Source organism: Nicotiana tomentosiformis, chromosome 1, assembly GCF_000390325.3.
Source record: "Nicotiana tomentosiformis chromosome 1, ASM39032v3, whole genome shotgun sequence".
In the NCBI taxonomy this organism is placed as follows: domain Eukaryota; kingdom Viridiplantae; phylum Streptophyta; class Magnoliopsida; order Solanales; family Solanaceae; genus Nicotiana; species Nicotiana tomentosiformis.
In genome coordinates, this window is record NC_090812.1 from 150,057,876 (window position 1) to 150,074,734 (window position 16,859).

Genomic DNA, 16,859 nt, shown 5'->3' on the forward strand with positions numbered 1-16,859 from the left:
AGGGAAAAAATTACCCGCGTCTTATATATAGAGTAAGATTCTGGCGCACAATCCCTTCCTATTCACAACAATCTTTTCCAACAACCCAAAAAGAGAGAAGACTTGAGGTATCGTCTGCTCCTTTATTCAAGCTCAACAATGCTGGTTGCTCATTTTCCCTGCAAATCCCTACACTAACACTAAATTTGGTACTTGTCCAAATGAAAAACAGGAGAGCTACACGGAGGACTGTTGTTAAAGAGTATAGTTGGAAATGCATTTTAGAAAGATAACTTGTTATTGTTGCCTTGTTATACATTGCAAATGACCAGTAATTATAGACACATTTCTAAATATTAGGATCCACTTCCCATTTGCATAAGTAAGAAAAGCTCCCCACCATGTTTGGAAATTGTGACCTTCTTACCGTTGGATCTCTACATTTGAACAGTAATAATAAAATGAACGCCGTTGAGATGATATTTCAGACGAAACTTCAGGCGTTGCAACATTCTAAACAACCTCCTTCTACAAAATAAGAGAAAATTAGCTTCAAGGAATCAAATGTCACTTCCATTTGCCTCACTGTCATTCGGAACCTCACCGTCATGCGGAACCTAACAAAATAAACCTTAGTTATAATAAATCAGAGGACAAAAAAAATTATACTAAAAAAGAATAATATACTTTAATATAATTTGATCAATTGACCTACATATCATAAAACTAATACAAAAGAACGTATAAAAGTTATTAAGAGAAAATCCCCCCCTAAACAAGATTGTTTTAATAGTCCATTTTCCTTCTATGACAGCCAGCAGTGGCTAGGTCTCCTGAAAATTACACAGAGCAATCTTCTGTTTTTATAATGTTTATACTATATGTTGAATCCCTTTGACTTTTTGTATATTTACTTCTTTATACTTTTACCCACCTTAGTAAAAATTCTTGCTAAGCCGCTAACTAGGCGCGAGCTATATAAACACAAGATAAATATCCAACAATGTTGTTTAGATAGAGCACCGGTCTTCTACGGGCATAATATAGTTATTATTATCAAACATTGAGAAAAAACGTTATCCTTCTTCTTTCTATGTGACCGATAACTATAGAGACAAGACAATATGGAGTAATAGTATCTGCTAAAGCAAACAGCTAAAGCACCTATGTTGTGGACTCTGCAGAAAACTTAATGGAAAAAATCAATTATGAAGTTATGAGACTTAAGGTGGAAGGTCAGCATCAATATCTTGAGGAAAATAAGCAACTAACTGGTAAGTGACTTCAATTTGTGCTTGAGTGTTGACTTTTTAATTTACATAAAAGAGAAGTTGGAAGGCATCATTGAAACATTGGAGGATTTGGAAAAGCAAATTGGTAGGTAGAATGAATTGGAGGAATTGGTTGACCGTTTAATGGCTATTGATGCAAATGAAAAACATTTGACTATTATTTCTATTGTTGGAATGGTTGGGATTGGCAAAACAACACTTGCTAAATATGCTTACAATGATGAGAAGGTGAAAGAACATTTTGAGTTGAAAACTTGGATCTGTGCATCTGAACCATATGATGCTCCCAAAATCAAATCCTCAAAAGTTAACAAAAGTTAACCCGGATCCACATAGTCAAAATTCGAGTCAAACGGGGAGATCCCGATTATCCATAATCCCACAAGTATAAATATGTGATTAGATTCCAAAACCAAGTTCAAATTGACTCCCAAATCCCCAATTTTTACTCTCTTAGGTTGTAGACAACCCAATTCTTTCTTTAAGAAAATCCAAGTTTTAGGTATAACAATCCATGGAGATTCAAGATATAAGCCAAATCCAAGTGAAAACTACTTACCTCCAATGTAGTAATGAATTTGCTCGCTAAAATCTCCACCTCTCGAAGTCTAGGGATCAAAATATGAGAGAATCAGTAAAATTCCGAAATTATAACACATAAATCTGCTTAGTGATACCTTTCGCGAACACGACCATTGCCTCACGTTCGCGAAGTATAAAAATCCAACATCCTCAATTAATCCTTCGCAGATGTGGCCTCTAGCCCGCGAATGTCATGAACAACTCCATAGGCCAACACGAACATGGTCACCTTCCTGCGAACGCGAAGGCCCAACACCTGACAATCCCCAACCAACCTCACTCCTTTGCGAACGCGATGCACCAGTCGCAAACACAAGCCAATCTGCCTCACTCAATGTGAACGTGTCTTCCACAGTCGCGAACACATAGAAGAAAATCCTGCCTACCTCAAAAGCACTCCGCGATCGCAATCCAACCTCCGCGATCGCGAAGAAGGGCCTGACACCGGCAAAAATCTGCAACTTTCAATAATGCTCCGAGGTTTTCAGAACTCACCCGAGCCACTCGTGACCCCGTCCAATCATACCAACAAGTCCATAAATACTAGTCGGGCCTATCCAAAGCCTCCAAATACATATGACAACATCACAACAACGAATCAAAGGTCAAAACATAAATTGAACTTCTCTTAGGTTTAAGAACCTTCAAACTTCAAATTAAGCGTCCGATTCAAGCCTACCCAATCCGGAATGAACCCAAACTTTGCACACAAGTCCCAAATAATAAAAAATATCTACTCCAACTTTCAGAAATAAAATTTGAATCCAACATCAACAAAATCAACCTCCAATCAATTTAGGAACTCTCCAAACCTTCAAATTGCCAACTTTTAGCAAATAGTGCCAAAACATCCTAGGAAGCTCCAAATTTGAACTTACGCCTCAGTCCAAAATTACCATACGAACCTATTGGAGTCATCAAATTATCAATCTGAGGTCGTTTTCACAAAAGTCAAACCTTGGTCAACTCTTATAACTTAAGCTTCCAACAAAGGAACTAAGTGTTCCAATTTACTCCAAAATCTTTTCGGAACCAAATCAATCATCCCCGCAAGTCACAAAATAACAATCAAATATATAAGAAGCATCAAATGGAGAAACGAGGCTCAAATACACAAAAACGACCGGCTGATCGTTACAATTCAGATTTTTGTTTTTGTTTTTGTTTATTTATTATATTTTGACGATTTTAGATATATGTGTTGATTTTTGATAGTCAATTAATTAAAAATAGAAAAGTTAAGCTAGAAGTGATTAAAACTAATTAATGAGAACTTTGCTGCAAGATGCAAGAAATATATTAATTTATGAAGGGATTAGCCAGCTTTTAACGGACGTTCTCGGGAGGATTAAAAAAGGAAGACCATGATTCTACCAACTGCTCTTGAAACGGATTAGATATAAATGGATATACTATACTAAAATTCTTACTAGTATTTTTGTTAAAAGTCTCATGACTTATACAATAAGATTTTGATGAGGTAAAATCATTTTAAATCTTTAGATACGTGTGAAAAAGTTCCTTTGAGAATTTGGGCAATGGAGATTTTTATCCCTTTTCTTGATTTCTAGTAATGGACCAGTTTAAAGTTTTTGCAAGTACTATATTATTCTAGTAGGTAGAGTTGGAACTTGAAGTTTATGAGGGTTTTAAATTGATAGTTTGTACATATTTAATATGTCACGACCCAAAACTTAGCCTGTCGTGATGGCGCCTAACGTGATACTAGACAAGCCGACACTTCAAAATACTTCCAACACTTTTAAATGAAAAATAAGAATAACACAGGTTTAAATCATCAAAACTCTCAAAAAGTGGATAGAAAGTCAAAACCCAATACGAAAATTCCCAACATCGGGATGTCACTGAGTACATGAGCGTCTATACAACATATGTCTAGAAATACTATCTATGAAAGACTAAAACTAAATACATAAAGCTGAAAGATAGGGAAGGAGAGACAAGGTCTGCAAACGCCGGGCAGCTACCTTGAAATATCCAAACGATCAAGCTGTGCAAAGAGATCAACACCCACTGTGTCCGGAAATACCTGGATCTGCACACGAAGTACAGGGTGTAGCGTGATTACAACCAACTTTGTAAGTAACAAGACTAAATAATGGACTGAAAGTAGTGACGAGCTTACAGATATAGTTCAATTACAGAAATTACAACATAGAAAGATAGGCGCGCTTTCAAGTTCAGTAGTTAAACTCAATGCAATTAAAATAGATCAATTCTGAATGATATGAGGAATACGACCTCTCTATATCTACATGCCAATGTACATGCTGTATGTAATGCACCACACTAGAAGCTTCGTGCACTCACACTTTCGAAATACTCAATCACTTAGTATTGTATATGGCCAGTCCAGCCCAAGGAAGATGCATCCCATATATATATATATATATATATATATATATATATATATATATATATATATAAAACAGTCAATCACTCAGTACTGTATAAGGCCAATCCAACCTAGGAAAAATCCATCCCTAAATATAAATGATTCGGGCAAGATCCATGCCCAAGGAAGATCCATCCCTCAATATAAATCAACTACGCTTACTATGGGTGTGCAGACTCCGGAGGGGCTCCTTCAGCCCAAACGCTATAACATGCCAATCATTGCACAAATCAATAAAATATGTTACAGCGTGCAGCCCTATTCCATAATATCCGCACAAAATCAGGCCTTCAGCCTCACTCAGTCATCAACCTCTCCAATCTCTCGGGCTCTCAGAAATCATGATAATCAACCCAAATAACAATGATATAATGTATCACTAATGAACAATAGAGACTGAGATGTAATATGCAAGTAAAACTGTGACTGAGTATAAAATGGTATTTTAGCAGATAATTCAACATGTCACGACCTCTGTGGGTCCCTACAGTGCCAACACATAGTCTAAATATGATTTGTAGTTCAATTTCTATAACACTTGGAGAATATATAGATAACAACAGATTTTTCAACTATTCAGTTCCATGAAATTGACCAAGTCATAATTCCTACGGTGCACGCCCACATGCCCGTCACCTAGCATGTGTGTCACCTCAAAACCAATCACATAACACATATTATGGGGTTTCATACCCTCAGAACTAAATTTAGAACTATTACTTACCTAAAATCGTGCAAATCCCTACTCCAACATGCTCTTGCCTAGTGAATCGGCCTCCAAATGCCTCGAATCTAGCCACAGATAGTTCGATACAATCGATGCGAGCTAAAGGATTTAATTCCATAAGAAAAATACTAAGTTATTAATCGAAAGTCAAAAGTCTATTCAAAAGTCGGCCCCCCAGGCCCACGTCTCGAAATCCGATAAAAGTCACAAAACCTGAAAGCCCATCTAACCACGAGTCCAACCATACCAAATTTATCAAAATCCGATACCAAATCGCCACACAAAACCTCAAATCAAACTCTTTAAATCCCTAGCCTCAAATTTCCAAATTTCACCTTAAATACACACAAACTAGGTGGGAAATTCAATGGGGAAACAAGATTATTGATTAAAAATTAACACAAGTCACTTACCTCAAGAAACCCCTCAAAAATCCTCTCAAAAATCGCTCAATCGCGAGCTTGAAATGTTCAAAATGAAGAAAAATCATGAACCCTTGAATTCAAGGTTCTGTCTGGCCTTTTCGCTCCTGCAGAAACTTAACCGCATTTGCAGTTCCGCTTTTGCGGAAAATCCATCGCTTCTGCGATCCCTAGTCCGCATCTACGATCACGCAGGTGCGGAAATTTCCCTCGCATTGGCAGCCACTGCCCCATTCTCTCCTTTCCGCTTCTGCGCTGCCATGCTCATTTCTGCGAACTCGCACCTGCGATCACAAATCCGCAAGAGCGATTACACCAACAGACTCCTAGCTTCAGCAATGCACTAAGTCTCATTTTCGATCCGTTGACCATCTGAAATCAACCCGAGGCCCCCGGGACCTCAACCAAATATGCCAACAAGTCCTAAAACACGATACGAACTTAGTCGAGCCCTCACATCACCTCACAAAACATCCAAACACGAATCGCACCCCAACTCAAGCCTACTGAAACTAAGGAAATTCCAACTTCTACAAACGACGCCGAAACCTATCAAATCACGTCCGATTGACCCCAAATTTTACACACAAGTCACAAATGACACCACAGACCTATTCCAACTCCCAAAACTCCAATCCAAGCCCGGTAACCACAAAGTCCACTCTCAGTCAAACTTCTAAATTTTCAACTTCCGCCATTTAAAGTCTAATTCCACTACGGACCTCCAAATCATAATCCAGGGATGCTCCTAAGTCCAAAATCACCTAACGGAGTTAACAGAACCATCAAAACTCTATTTCGGAGCCGTTTATACATAAGTCAACATCCGGTCAACCTTTTCAACTTAAGCTTCCAACCTTAAGACGAAGTGTCTAAATTTATTCCAAAACCTCTCCGGACCCGAACCGACTATCCCGACAAGTTACATAACAGATATAAAGCACAAAATGAGCAGTAAATGGGGGAACGAGGCTACAACTCTCATAACGACCAGCCGGATCGTTACATCTTCCCCCTCTTAAATAAACGTTCGTCCTCGAACGGGTTTAGAAATGTACCTGGAGTCTCAAATAAGCGTGGATATCTGCTCCGCATCTCCCGCTTGGTCTCCCAAGTAGCCTCCTCAACTGGTTGACCTCTCCACTACACCTTCACTGAAACTATATTCTTTGACCTCAACTTTCGAACCTGCCGATCCAAAATGGCCACCGGCTCTACATCATAAGACAAATCACCATCCAACTAAACCGTGCTAAAATCCAAAATATGAGACGGATCGCCGACATATTTCCGGAGCATAGAAACATGAAACACTAGATACACTCTCGACAAACTATGTTGCAAGGCAAGGTTGTAAACCACCTCTCCGACCCTCTAAAGTACCTCAAACGGCCCAATATACCGAGGGATCAACTTTCCCTTCTTCCCGAACCTCATAACACCCTTCATGGGTAAAACCTTGAGCAGTACCTTGTCCCCAATCATGAAAGCAACATCACGAACCTTCCTATCGGCGTAACTCTTCTGTCTAGACTGTGCCGTCCGAAGCCGATCCTGAATCAATTTAACCTTGTCCAAAGTATCCTGAACCAAGTCAGTACCCAATAGCCTAGCCTCACTCAGCTCAAACCAACCCACTGGAGATCGACACTATCTCCCATACAAAGCCTCATATGAAGATATCTGAATGCTCGACTGGTAGCTGTTGTTGGAGGCAAACTCTGCGAGCGGCAGAAACTGATCCCAAGAACCCTCGAAATCAATGACACAAGTGCGTAGCATGTCCTCCAATATCTGAATAGTGTGCTCGGATTGTCCGTCCGTTTGAGGGTGAAATGTTGTACTCAACTCAACCTAGGTTCCCAACTCTCGCTGCACAGCTCTCCAAAACTACGATGTAAACTGTGTGCCCCGATCTGAAATGATAGACACTAGCACACCATGTAGGCGAACAATCTCGCGGATGTAAATCTCAGTCAACTGCTCTGAAGAATAAGTAGTCCCAACTGGAATGAAGTGCACGGACTTGGTCAGCCGATCCACAATCACCCAAATGGCATCAAACTTCCTTGAAGTCCATGGGAGCCCAACTACAAAATCCATGGTGATCCGCTCCCATTTCCACTCTGGAATCTCTAGCCTCTGAAGCAATACACCCGGTCTCTGATGCTCTTACTTCACTTGCTGACAGTTAAGGCACCAAGCTACAAATCCCATTATATCCTTCTTTATTCTCCTCTACTAATAATGTTGTCCCAAGTCCTTATACATCTTTGCGACACCTGGATGAATGGAATACCGCAAATAGTGGGCCTGCTCAAGAATCAACTCAGGTAGCCCATCTACATTAGGGACGCAAATCCGACCCTACATCCTCAACACCCCATCATCCTTAATAGTATTGTCTCTGGCATCACCGTGTTGAACCGTGTCCTTAAGGACAAGCAAATGAGGATCATCATACTGGCGTACTCTAATGCGATCATATAAGGAAGACTGAGAAACCACACAAGCTAGAACCCGGATGGGCTCCAAAACATCTAATCTCATGAACTTGTTGGCCAAGGCCTGAATATTAACTGCAAGAGGTTTCTCACCAACATGAATGAATGCAAGGCTACCCATACTCACCGCATTTCTACTCAAGGCATCGGCCACCACATTGGCCTTCCCAGGATGATACAGAATGATGATATCATAATCCTTTAGCAGCTCCAACCATCTTTGCTGCCTTAAATTTAGATCCTTCTATTTGAACAAGTGCTGGAGACTCCGGTTATCCATAAATATCCCACAAGACACACCGTAGAGATAATGCCTCCAAATCTTCAATGCATAAACGATGGAAGCTAGCTCCAAATCATGAACATGGTAGTTCTTCTCATGGGGCTTCAACTAACGCGAAACGTAAGTAATCACTCTACCTCCCTCCAATAAGACACACCCATTACTGATCCGAGAAGCATCACAATACACTGTATAAGAGCCTGAAGCTGAAGGCAAAACTAGAACTGGAGTTGTGGTCAGGGCAGTCTTGAGCTTTTGAAAGCTCTTCTCACACTCATTCGACCACCTGAAAGTAGCACCCTTTTGGGTCAATTTGGTCAAGGGCGATGCAATAGATGAGAAACCCTCCACCAAGCGACGATAATAACCGGCCAAGCCGAGAAAGCTCCGAATCTCATTAGCTGAGGACGGCCTGGGCCAACTCTAAACCGCCTCTATATTTTTTGGATCCACCTGAATCCCTCACTCGACACCACATACCCCAAGAATGCCACTGGACAAAGCCAAAACTCACTATTGGAGAACTTGGCATAAAGCTTCTCCTCCCTCAACCGCTGCAACACAATCCTCAAATGCTAGGGATGTTCCTCCTAGCTACGAGAGTACACCAGGATATCATCAATGAATACTATGACAAACGAGTCGAGATAAGGTTGAAATATACTGTTCATAAGATGCATGAATGGTGATGGGGCATTGGTCAGCCCAAAAGACATCACAAGGAACTCATAATGACCATAACGGGTCCTAAATGTCGTCTTTAGAATATCCGAGTCCAGAATCTTCAATTGGTGATACCCTAACCTCAAATCAATCTTAGATAACACTATCGCTCCCTGAAGCTAGTCAAATAGATCATCAATGCGCGGCAAAGGATACTTTTTATTGATTGTAACTTTTTTCAACTGCCTATAATCGATGCACATCCGCATAGTACCATCCTTCTTCTTCACAAACAGAACTGGTGCACCCCAGGGTGACAGACTAGGCCTAATAAACCCCTTATCAAGAAGTTCATGAAGCTGATCTTTCAATTCCTTCAACTCAGCTGGTGCCATACGATACGGAGGAATAGAAATGGGCTTAGTGCCCGGCACCAAGTCAATACCAAAGTCAATATTCCTGTCGGGCGTCATGCCCGGCAGGACTGCAGAAAACACATTCGGAAACTCTCGCACCACCGAAACAAAATCAATAGTAGGAGTATCAGCACCAACATCCCTCACAAAGGCCAAATAAAATAAACAATCCTTCCTAACCATCCGTTAGACCTTCAAATATGAAATCACTCTACTGGGAACATAGTCTAGAGAACCTCTCCACTCGGTCCTTGGCAACCCCGGCATCGCTAACATCATAGGCTTAGCGTGACAATCCAGAACATCATGACATGCAGACAACCAATACATACCCAAGATCACGTCGAAATCAACCATACTAAGCAATAAGAGATCAACTCTAGTTACCAATCCCCCAACAATCACTACACACGACCGATATACACGATCCATAATAATGGTGTCGCCCACTGGTGTAGATATATGAACAGATAAAACTAAGGACTCACAGAGCATATCAAGATAATGAGAAAAATATGATGATACATATGAATAAGTTGAACCAGGGTCAAATAATACAGAAACATCCCTGTGGAATACTGAGACAATACTTGTGATCATTGCATCTGAAGCAACAATGTCTGGCCTAGCAGGAATAGCATAGAATCAGGCCTACCCCCACTTGATCGGCCTTCCCCTCTTGAGTGACCCCTACTGACTGAGCACCTCCCCGAGTTGGTTGGGTAGGTGGTGAAGTAACTGGTGTTGAAGTCGTAGACTGACTCCTCTGATGAGCTGGACCTCCCGAAAGGCGGGGTCTGTATCTCTTTATGTGACCCAAATATCCACACTCAAAACAACCCCTCTCTGAAAATAGTGGCAAGCACTGAGGCGGACCCCGAGAACTAGAATACCCTCTAGAAGCACTCAGTGTAGATGAACTATGAACTGAAGGAGCACGGGACAAACTCTGAGCTAGAAGGGCATTGCGATATGACTGACTCTGATGAGCAGTGTATGAACCATGGCTGGATGATGCACCACGGTGAATTGGACGAGCCATCTAAGCGGGCCTATAAGAATGACCCTACTGTGGTAAGGTTGTCACCCAGAATGAACACCACTAGGACCACCCGAACCTCGAGGCCTCTTAGCCTCTCTCTCCTCATGCTCCTGACTACGGACCATCTCTATCTGCCGAGCAATATCGACCACCTCGTCGAAAGTAGCACTGGATATCCTCTCCCGAGTCATAAGCAACTGCAACTAATATATGAGGCCATCAATGAACCTCCTAATCCTCTCTCTATCCGTGGGAACCAACCAAACTGCGTGACGGGCCAACTCAGAAAATCTCATCTCGTACTGAGTCATAAACATGCCATCCTTGCGTAGCTGCTCAAACTGTCTGTGCAGATCCTCCCTGCGAGAATGCACCTCTCATAAGCCTCCCACCATCTGAAGGCAGCCCCAGTAAACTGAAAAGTAGTGAATAAGACCCCACTGGTCTCCAAAATACCTGACGTGCGAAGCATCCACTGGCATCTATCAAAAAAGTCCCGGGAATCCTCAAAATCAGCCCCACTGAATGCTGGAGGCTGGAGCCTCCCAAATCTCTCCAGTCTTCTCTGCTCATCATCAATCATAACGGGACCCCCCTGGGCCTGCGTAACTGTAACCGGCTAAGCTGGTAGTAACCCTGGTGTCTAAAGTCCCTGCATCACTTGCTCTGGTGTGAGTCTGAGTACCTCCCCCAGCCTTAGAAGTGGCTATTGTGGCTGGAACAGAGACCGCCTGAGCAAGGCTAGTGCACACTATCAAAATATTAGCAAAAGCCTCCTAAAGGCCTGGAATCACAATGGGCATAGCTGGTGCCTGAGCTGGCCCCGCTGGCTCAACCACATCAGGAACCTGTTCCTGAGCTGGAGCAACTGGTGGATCTGCAGGTGCTGCTCTAGCTGTTGTACGAGCTGCATCTTTGCCCCTACTGCGACATCGGCCTCTCGTGGCCTTAGCTGGTAGTACTGGTGGCTGGTCGTCCTGTCCGGTAGTACATGTCCTCACCATCTATGAGAGAATAGAACAACAGAAATTTAGTGACCGGAATCAACAAATTCGCACGACGAGAATATAAGAATGTGAAGTTTCCTAAGGTTTCATCAGCCTCTCAATTATATGTACAAACGTCTCTATACTAATCCACAAGACTCTATTAAACTTGCTCATGACTTGTGAGACCTATGTAACCTAGGCTCTGATACCAACTTGTCACGACCTAAAACTTAGCCTGTCGTGATGCCGCCTAATGTGGTACTAGGCAAGCCGACACTTCAAAATACTTCCAATACTTTTAAAAAAAATAAGAATAACACAGGTTTAAATCATCAAAACTCTCAAAAAGTGGATAGAAAGTCAAAACCCAAAAAGGAAATTTCCAAAATCGGGGTGTCACTGAGTACATGAGCGTCTATACAACACAAGTCTAGAAATACTGTCTATGAAAGACTAAAACTGAATACATAAAGTTAAAAGATAGGGATGGAGAGACAAGGTCTGCGAATGTAGGGCAGCTACCTTGGAATCTCCAAATGATCAAGCTGTGCAAAGAGATCAACACCCACCGAGTTCGGAAACACCTCGATCTACACACGAAGTGGAAGGAGTAGAGTGAGTACAACTAACTCAGTAAGTAACAAGACTAAATAATGGACTGAAAGTAGTGACGAGCTTCACGGATATAGTTCAATTACAGAAATTACAATATATAAAGATATGCATGCTTTCAAGTTCAGCAGTTAAACCCAGTGCAAGTAAGATAGATAAATTTTGAATGATATGAGGAATACGACCTCTCTATATCTACATGACAATGTACATGCTGTATGTAATGCACCACACTAGAAGCTTCGTTCACTCACACTTTCAGAATAATCAATCACTCAGTACTGTATATGGCAAGTCCAGCCCAGGGAAGATCCACCCCTAAATATAAATAATTCGGGCAAGATCCATGCCCAGGGAAGATCCACCCCTCAATATAAATCACACGACACATATTACAGGGTTTCATACCGTCAGAACCAAATTTAGAACTGTTACTTACCTCAAACCGTGCAAATCCCTACTCTAACACGCTCTTTCCTCGTGAATCGGCTTCCAAATGCCTACTCGAATCTTGCCACAGACAGTTCAATACAATCAACATGAGCTAAAGGATTTAATTCCATAAGAAAAACACTAAGTTATTAATCTAAAGTCAAAAGTCGATTCAAAAGCCGGCCCCCGCGCCCACATCTCGAAATTCGATAAAAGTCACAAAACCTGAAAGCCCTTCTAACCACGAGTTCAACCATACCAAATTTATCAAAATCCAATACCAAATCGCCACCCAAAACCCCAAATCAAACTCTCCAAATTCCTAGCCTCAAATTCCCAAATTCAACCTTAAATACACACAAACTAGGTGAAAAATTCAATGGGAAAACAAGATTATTGATTAAAAATTAACACAAGTCACTTACCTCAAGAAACTCCTCGAAAATCCTCTAAACAATCGCTCAATCGCGAGCTTGAAATGTTCAAAATGAAGAAAATTGCGAACCCTTGAATTCAAGTTTTTATCCAGCCTTTTCGCTCCTGCGGAAACTTAACCGCATCTGCAGTTCCGCTTTTGCGGAAAATCCATCGCTTCTACGATCCCTAGTTCGCATCTGCGATCCCTAGTTCGCATCTGCGATCACGTAGGTGAGGAAATTTTCCTCGCACCTGCGGCCACTACCCCATTCTCTCCTTTATGCTTCTGCGCTTCCATGCTCGCTTCTGCGAGCTCGCACATGCGGTCACAAATCCGCAGGAGTGATTACACCAGCAGACTCCCAGCTTCAGAAATGCACTAAGTCTCATTTTCGATCCATTGACCATCCAAAATCAACCCGAGGCCCCCCGGGACCTCAACCAAACATACCAACAGTCCTAAAACATGATACGAACTTAGTCGAGCCCTCAAATTACCTCACACAACATCCAAACATGAATCACACCCCAACTCAAGCCTATTGAAATTCCAACTTCTTCAAATGACACTGAAACTTATCAAATCATGTCCGATTGACCCCAAATTTTATACACAAGTTACAAATGACACCACGGACCTATTTCAACTCCCGGAACTCCAATCCAATCCCGGTAGCTACAAAATCCACTCTCGCTCAAACTTTCAAATTTTCAACTTCTGCCATTTCAAACCTAATTCCACTAGGGACTTCTAAATCACAATCTGGACACGCTCCTAAGTCCAAAATTACCCAATGGAGCTAACGGAACGATCAAAACTCCATTTTGTAGTAGTTTACACCTAAGTCAATATCAGCTCAACCTTTTCAACTTAAGCTTCTAACCTTTAGACTAAGTGTCTCAATTCATTTCAAAACCTCTCCGGACCCGAACCGACTATCCCGACAAGTCACATAACAACTATAAAACACAAAATGAGCAGTAAATAGGTGAACGGGGCTACAACTCTCAAAACGACCGGCCGGGATGTTACATAATGAATTTTTTAAGTCAACTAAAGAGTTTGGGCCAAAGCCTTCTGAGTTTGGCGAATCCCACAAGTTATACTCTAACTCCGCAAATATATATTGTTATTTCTCTATTACGTATCATGGAATTAAATATGAAAACTCAAATAACTGTTCAAAAACTACAAATATTTGATAAGTACAGTTACATATAATGAAACATGATCCTCAAGAATTATTCATCACGGGGTAATTTAATTATTTTATGGTAATCTAGGCAAAGAACATAACATAGTAAAACTTAATATTCTCATTACATAACATATTAAAACTTAATATTCTGTTTAATTAACATATTAGTAAAAATAAATTACTTATTTGCATGGAATGCTTTGAAGCTTTTTAGTTATAACTGATAGAAGCAGTGTTAGAATGATGTGAACTTGGTGATGCACACATAATATGAATTTATCCTTCGATAACAATAATGTTGTCCGATTTATTTATGATAATATCGTGGACGCAAGATTTGGGATTCATTTGGTTCAAAATTTAAGTAAGCACTTTAATAATTATTTGTTACAAAAGTTTTACTAACTTGTAGTGGCATTGTTTACTTTATAAACTTAACGCCTCTTGTTTGTTTCATTACAGGAAGATCAATGGATGATTAACATGACACACATGAACATATTGAGGACACTGTGGAGGTAAATAATTCTGCAGAACCAAGTTAGAAAAAAAATTAAGTTAAAATCAGATGTGTGGCTTTACTTCAAAAAATAATTGTCAGAGCTAAATATGGAATTGAAAGAGCTGCATATAAAGGGTGTAAGAAACCATTTAAGGTTGGTTAACTCTGGGACCCAAAGGTAAAAACTATGGAACATCACATTTGCATCGTCATAAATATCAGTGTCCAATGCTTAACGTTCATGATTTGGGTCAAATGTTCTTTAATCGAGAAGGTAAAATAGAATCTAGAAAAATTGATCAATGGACACACTGTAGTATGCCTCCACCTCTGCCTCTGCCCTTGCCCTGGCCCCTACCCTCGGTAGTGGCTACAATCTGGGGTTCTGCTCCTGACCAGCTACGGATGAAGCACGTATTCTCACTATCTGTGAGAAAATAAGAAAAGAAAGATTCAAACTTTATGATAGAACAAAGTCGCACGATAAAGAAAAAAAGAAAGTGAAATTTTCTAAAGCCTTATAGCCTCTAGAAGATAAGTGCAGCCATTTCCCTACCGATCCTCAAGATTCTACTAAGCTTCCTCATGACTCGTGATAACTATGCAATCTAGGGCTCTAATACAAACTTGTCAGGATCCAAAATTCCAATCACGGGGTCGTGATGACACCTAAAATCCGCTTTCTAGGTAAGACAACATTAGTAACAATGATTAAAGCAGTTTAACAGCTAAAGCATAATAATAAGGATAAAAGAGTGAAGTCTCATAAAATGTATAATAAATCTACAACCATCGTTGTCTACGACTATTCCCAGAATTTATATGTCACGAGTACGTGAGCCACTAGAAATACTAAATACAAGTCTGCAATAGAAAATACAATATTGTCTGGTACAATAAAAAATAGATAAAGATAGGAAAGGGACTCCAAGGTCTGCGAACACCAAGCAACACTACCTCGGGAAAGGTCCGAGCAAGTCACCTATGAATGCCGCTGGGACCAACATCAAGATCTACACAAGAAGTGCAAAAGTGTAGTATGAGTACAACCGACTCCATGTACTAAGTAAGTATCAAATCTGACAAGACACTTACTGTAAAGATGCACGTGTAATAAATAGAAAAACAATAGCAATATAGAGAAACGAGTAAAAGCATAATAAATGGAATAAGAAAATAGGTAACAGAGGGAGCCCGAATATCATCACATCACAGCCTCATAACACAACACTGTAGTGGAATTTAACACCCAAGAATAACTACAAAATATCCTTTTCATTGCGGCGTACAACCCAATTCCAATATCAATACCAACAATTGTCAACACTGTTGCAACGCGCAACCCGATCTCAATTTCAATAATAATACCGTTGTGGCGCGCAACCCGATCCCAATTTATCAGTTTATTTGAAAATTCTCAGTAAATATCAACATGGCAAATCTCACAACATGGTATAAAGGGAAGTTAGAATGCATAAATTCATCAAGGACGTACGAGTACGAACAAGGAAGGTCAAACTGTGCAGTACCCAAGAATTAGCCTCACAACATATACCAACAAGACTTAAACAAGTTGTAACATGAGCACAATCTAAGATCACACAATACGACATTGCACCATAGGGTAAAACAAGGAACATGTACAGACAAGAAGGCAAATAAGGACATAGGTAAGAGCATCTACCTAATAATAAGAAAATGCATGTAATAAGTAAAGGCATACATTAAATCAAGCGTAAAGCAAATAGAAGCATGTAACAATTGAAAACAGTTAACAAGTAAAGGCAAGTACATGTCAAGGGAACATGTATAAGATAAGGGCACATAATAAAGGAAAAATACGGAATAAGGAAATACATAGTATAATAAGGCATTTGAACATAAATAGTATAATAAGGCATTTGAACGTAAGCTAGACTGCTCCGCATGCTTATGCCCATGACGACACATATACACTCGTCACCTTGCATATACGTCATCCAACACATAAACCACATAGCAAATAGATCAATCATGTCCGAATTCTCTCAAATCAAGATTAACCACGACACTTACCTCTTTCTGGAATAAGATCAACAATCCAACACGACTTTTACTTTAGAACAAGCCTCCAAACCACCCAAATCTAGAAAAATATAACTCAAATAAGTAAAAAAAAAAAAAGCTTTAAAAACTACCTTAGTATAAAAAAGGTTCAATTTTTAACATGTATGGAAAAGTGAACAAAACTTCAACCCTGGTCCATATGGTCAAAATCCAAAATTAAGACCAAATCCTGATTACTCATTCACCCCCGAGTCCAAATATATGATTTGTTTCGATATTCGACCTCAATTTGAGGTCTAAATCTCAAATTTACAAGATCCTAAATTTCTACCCCAA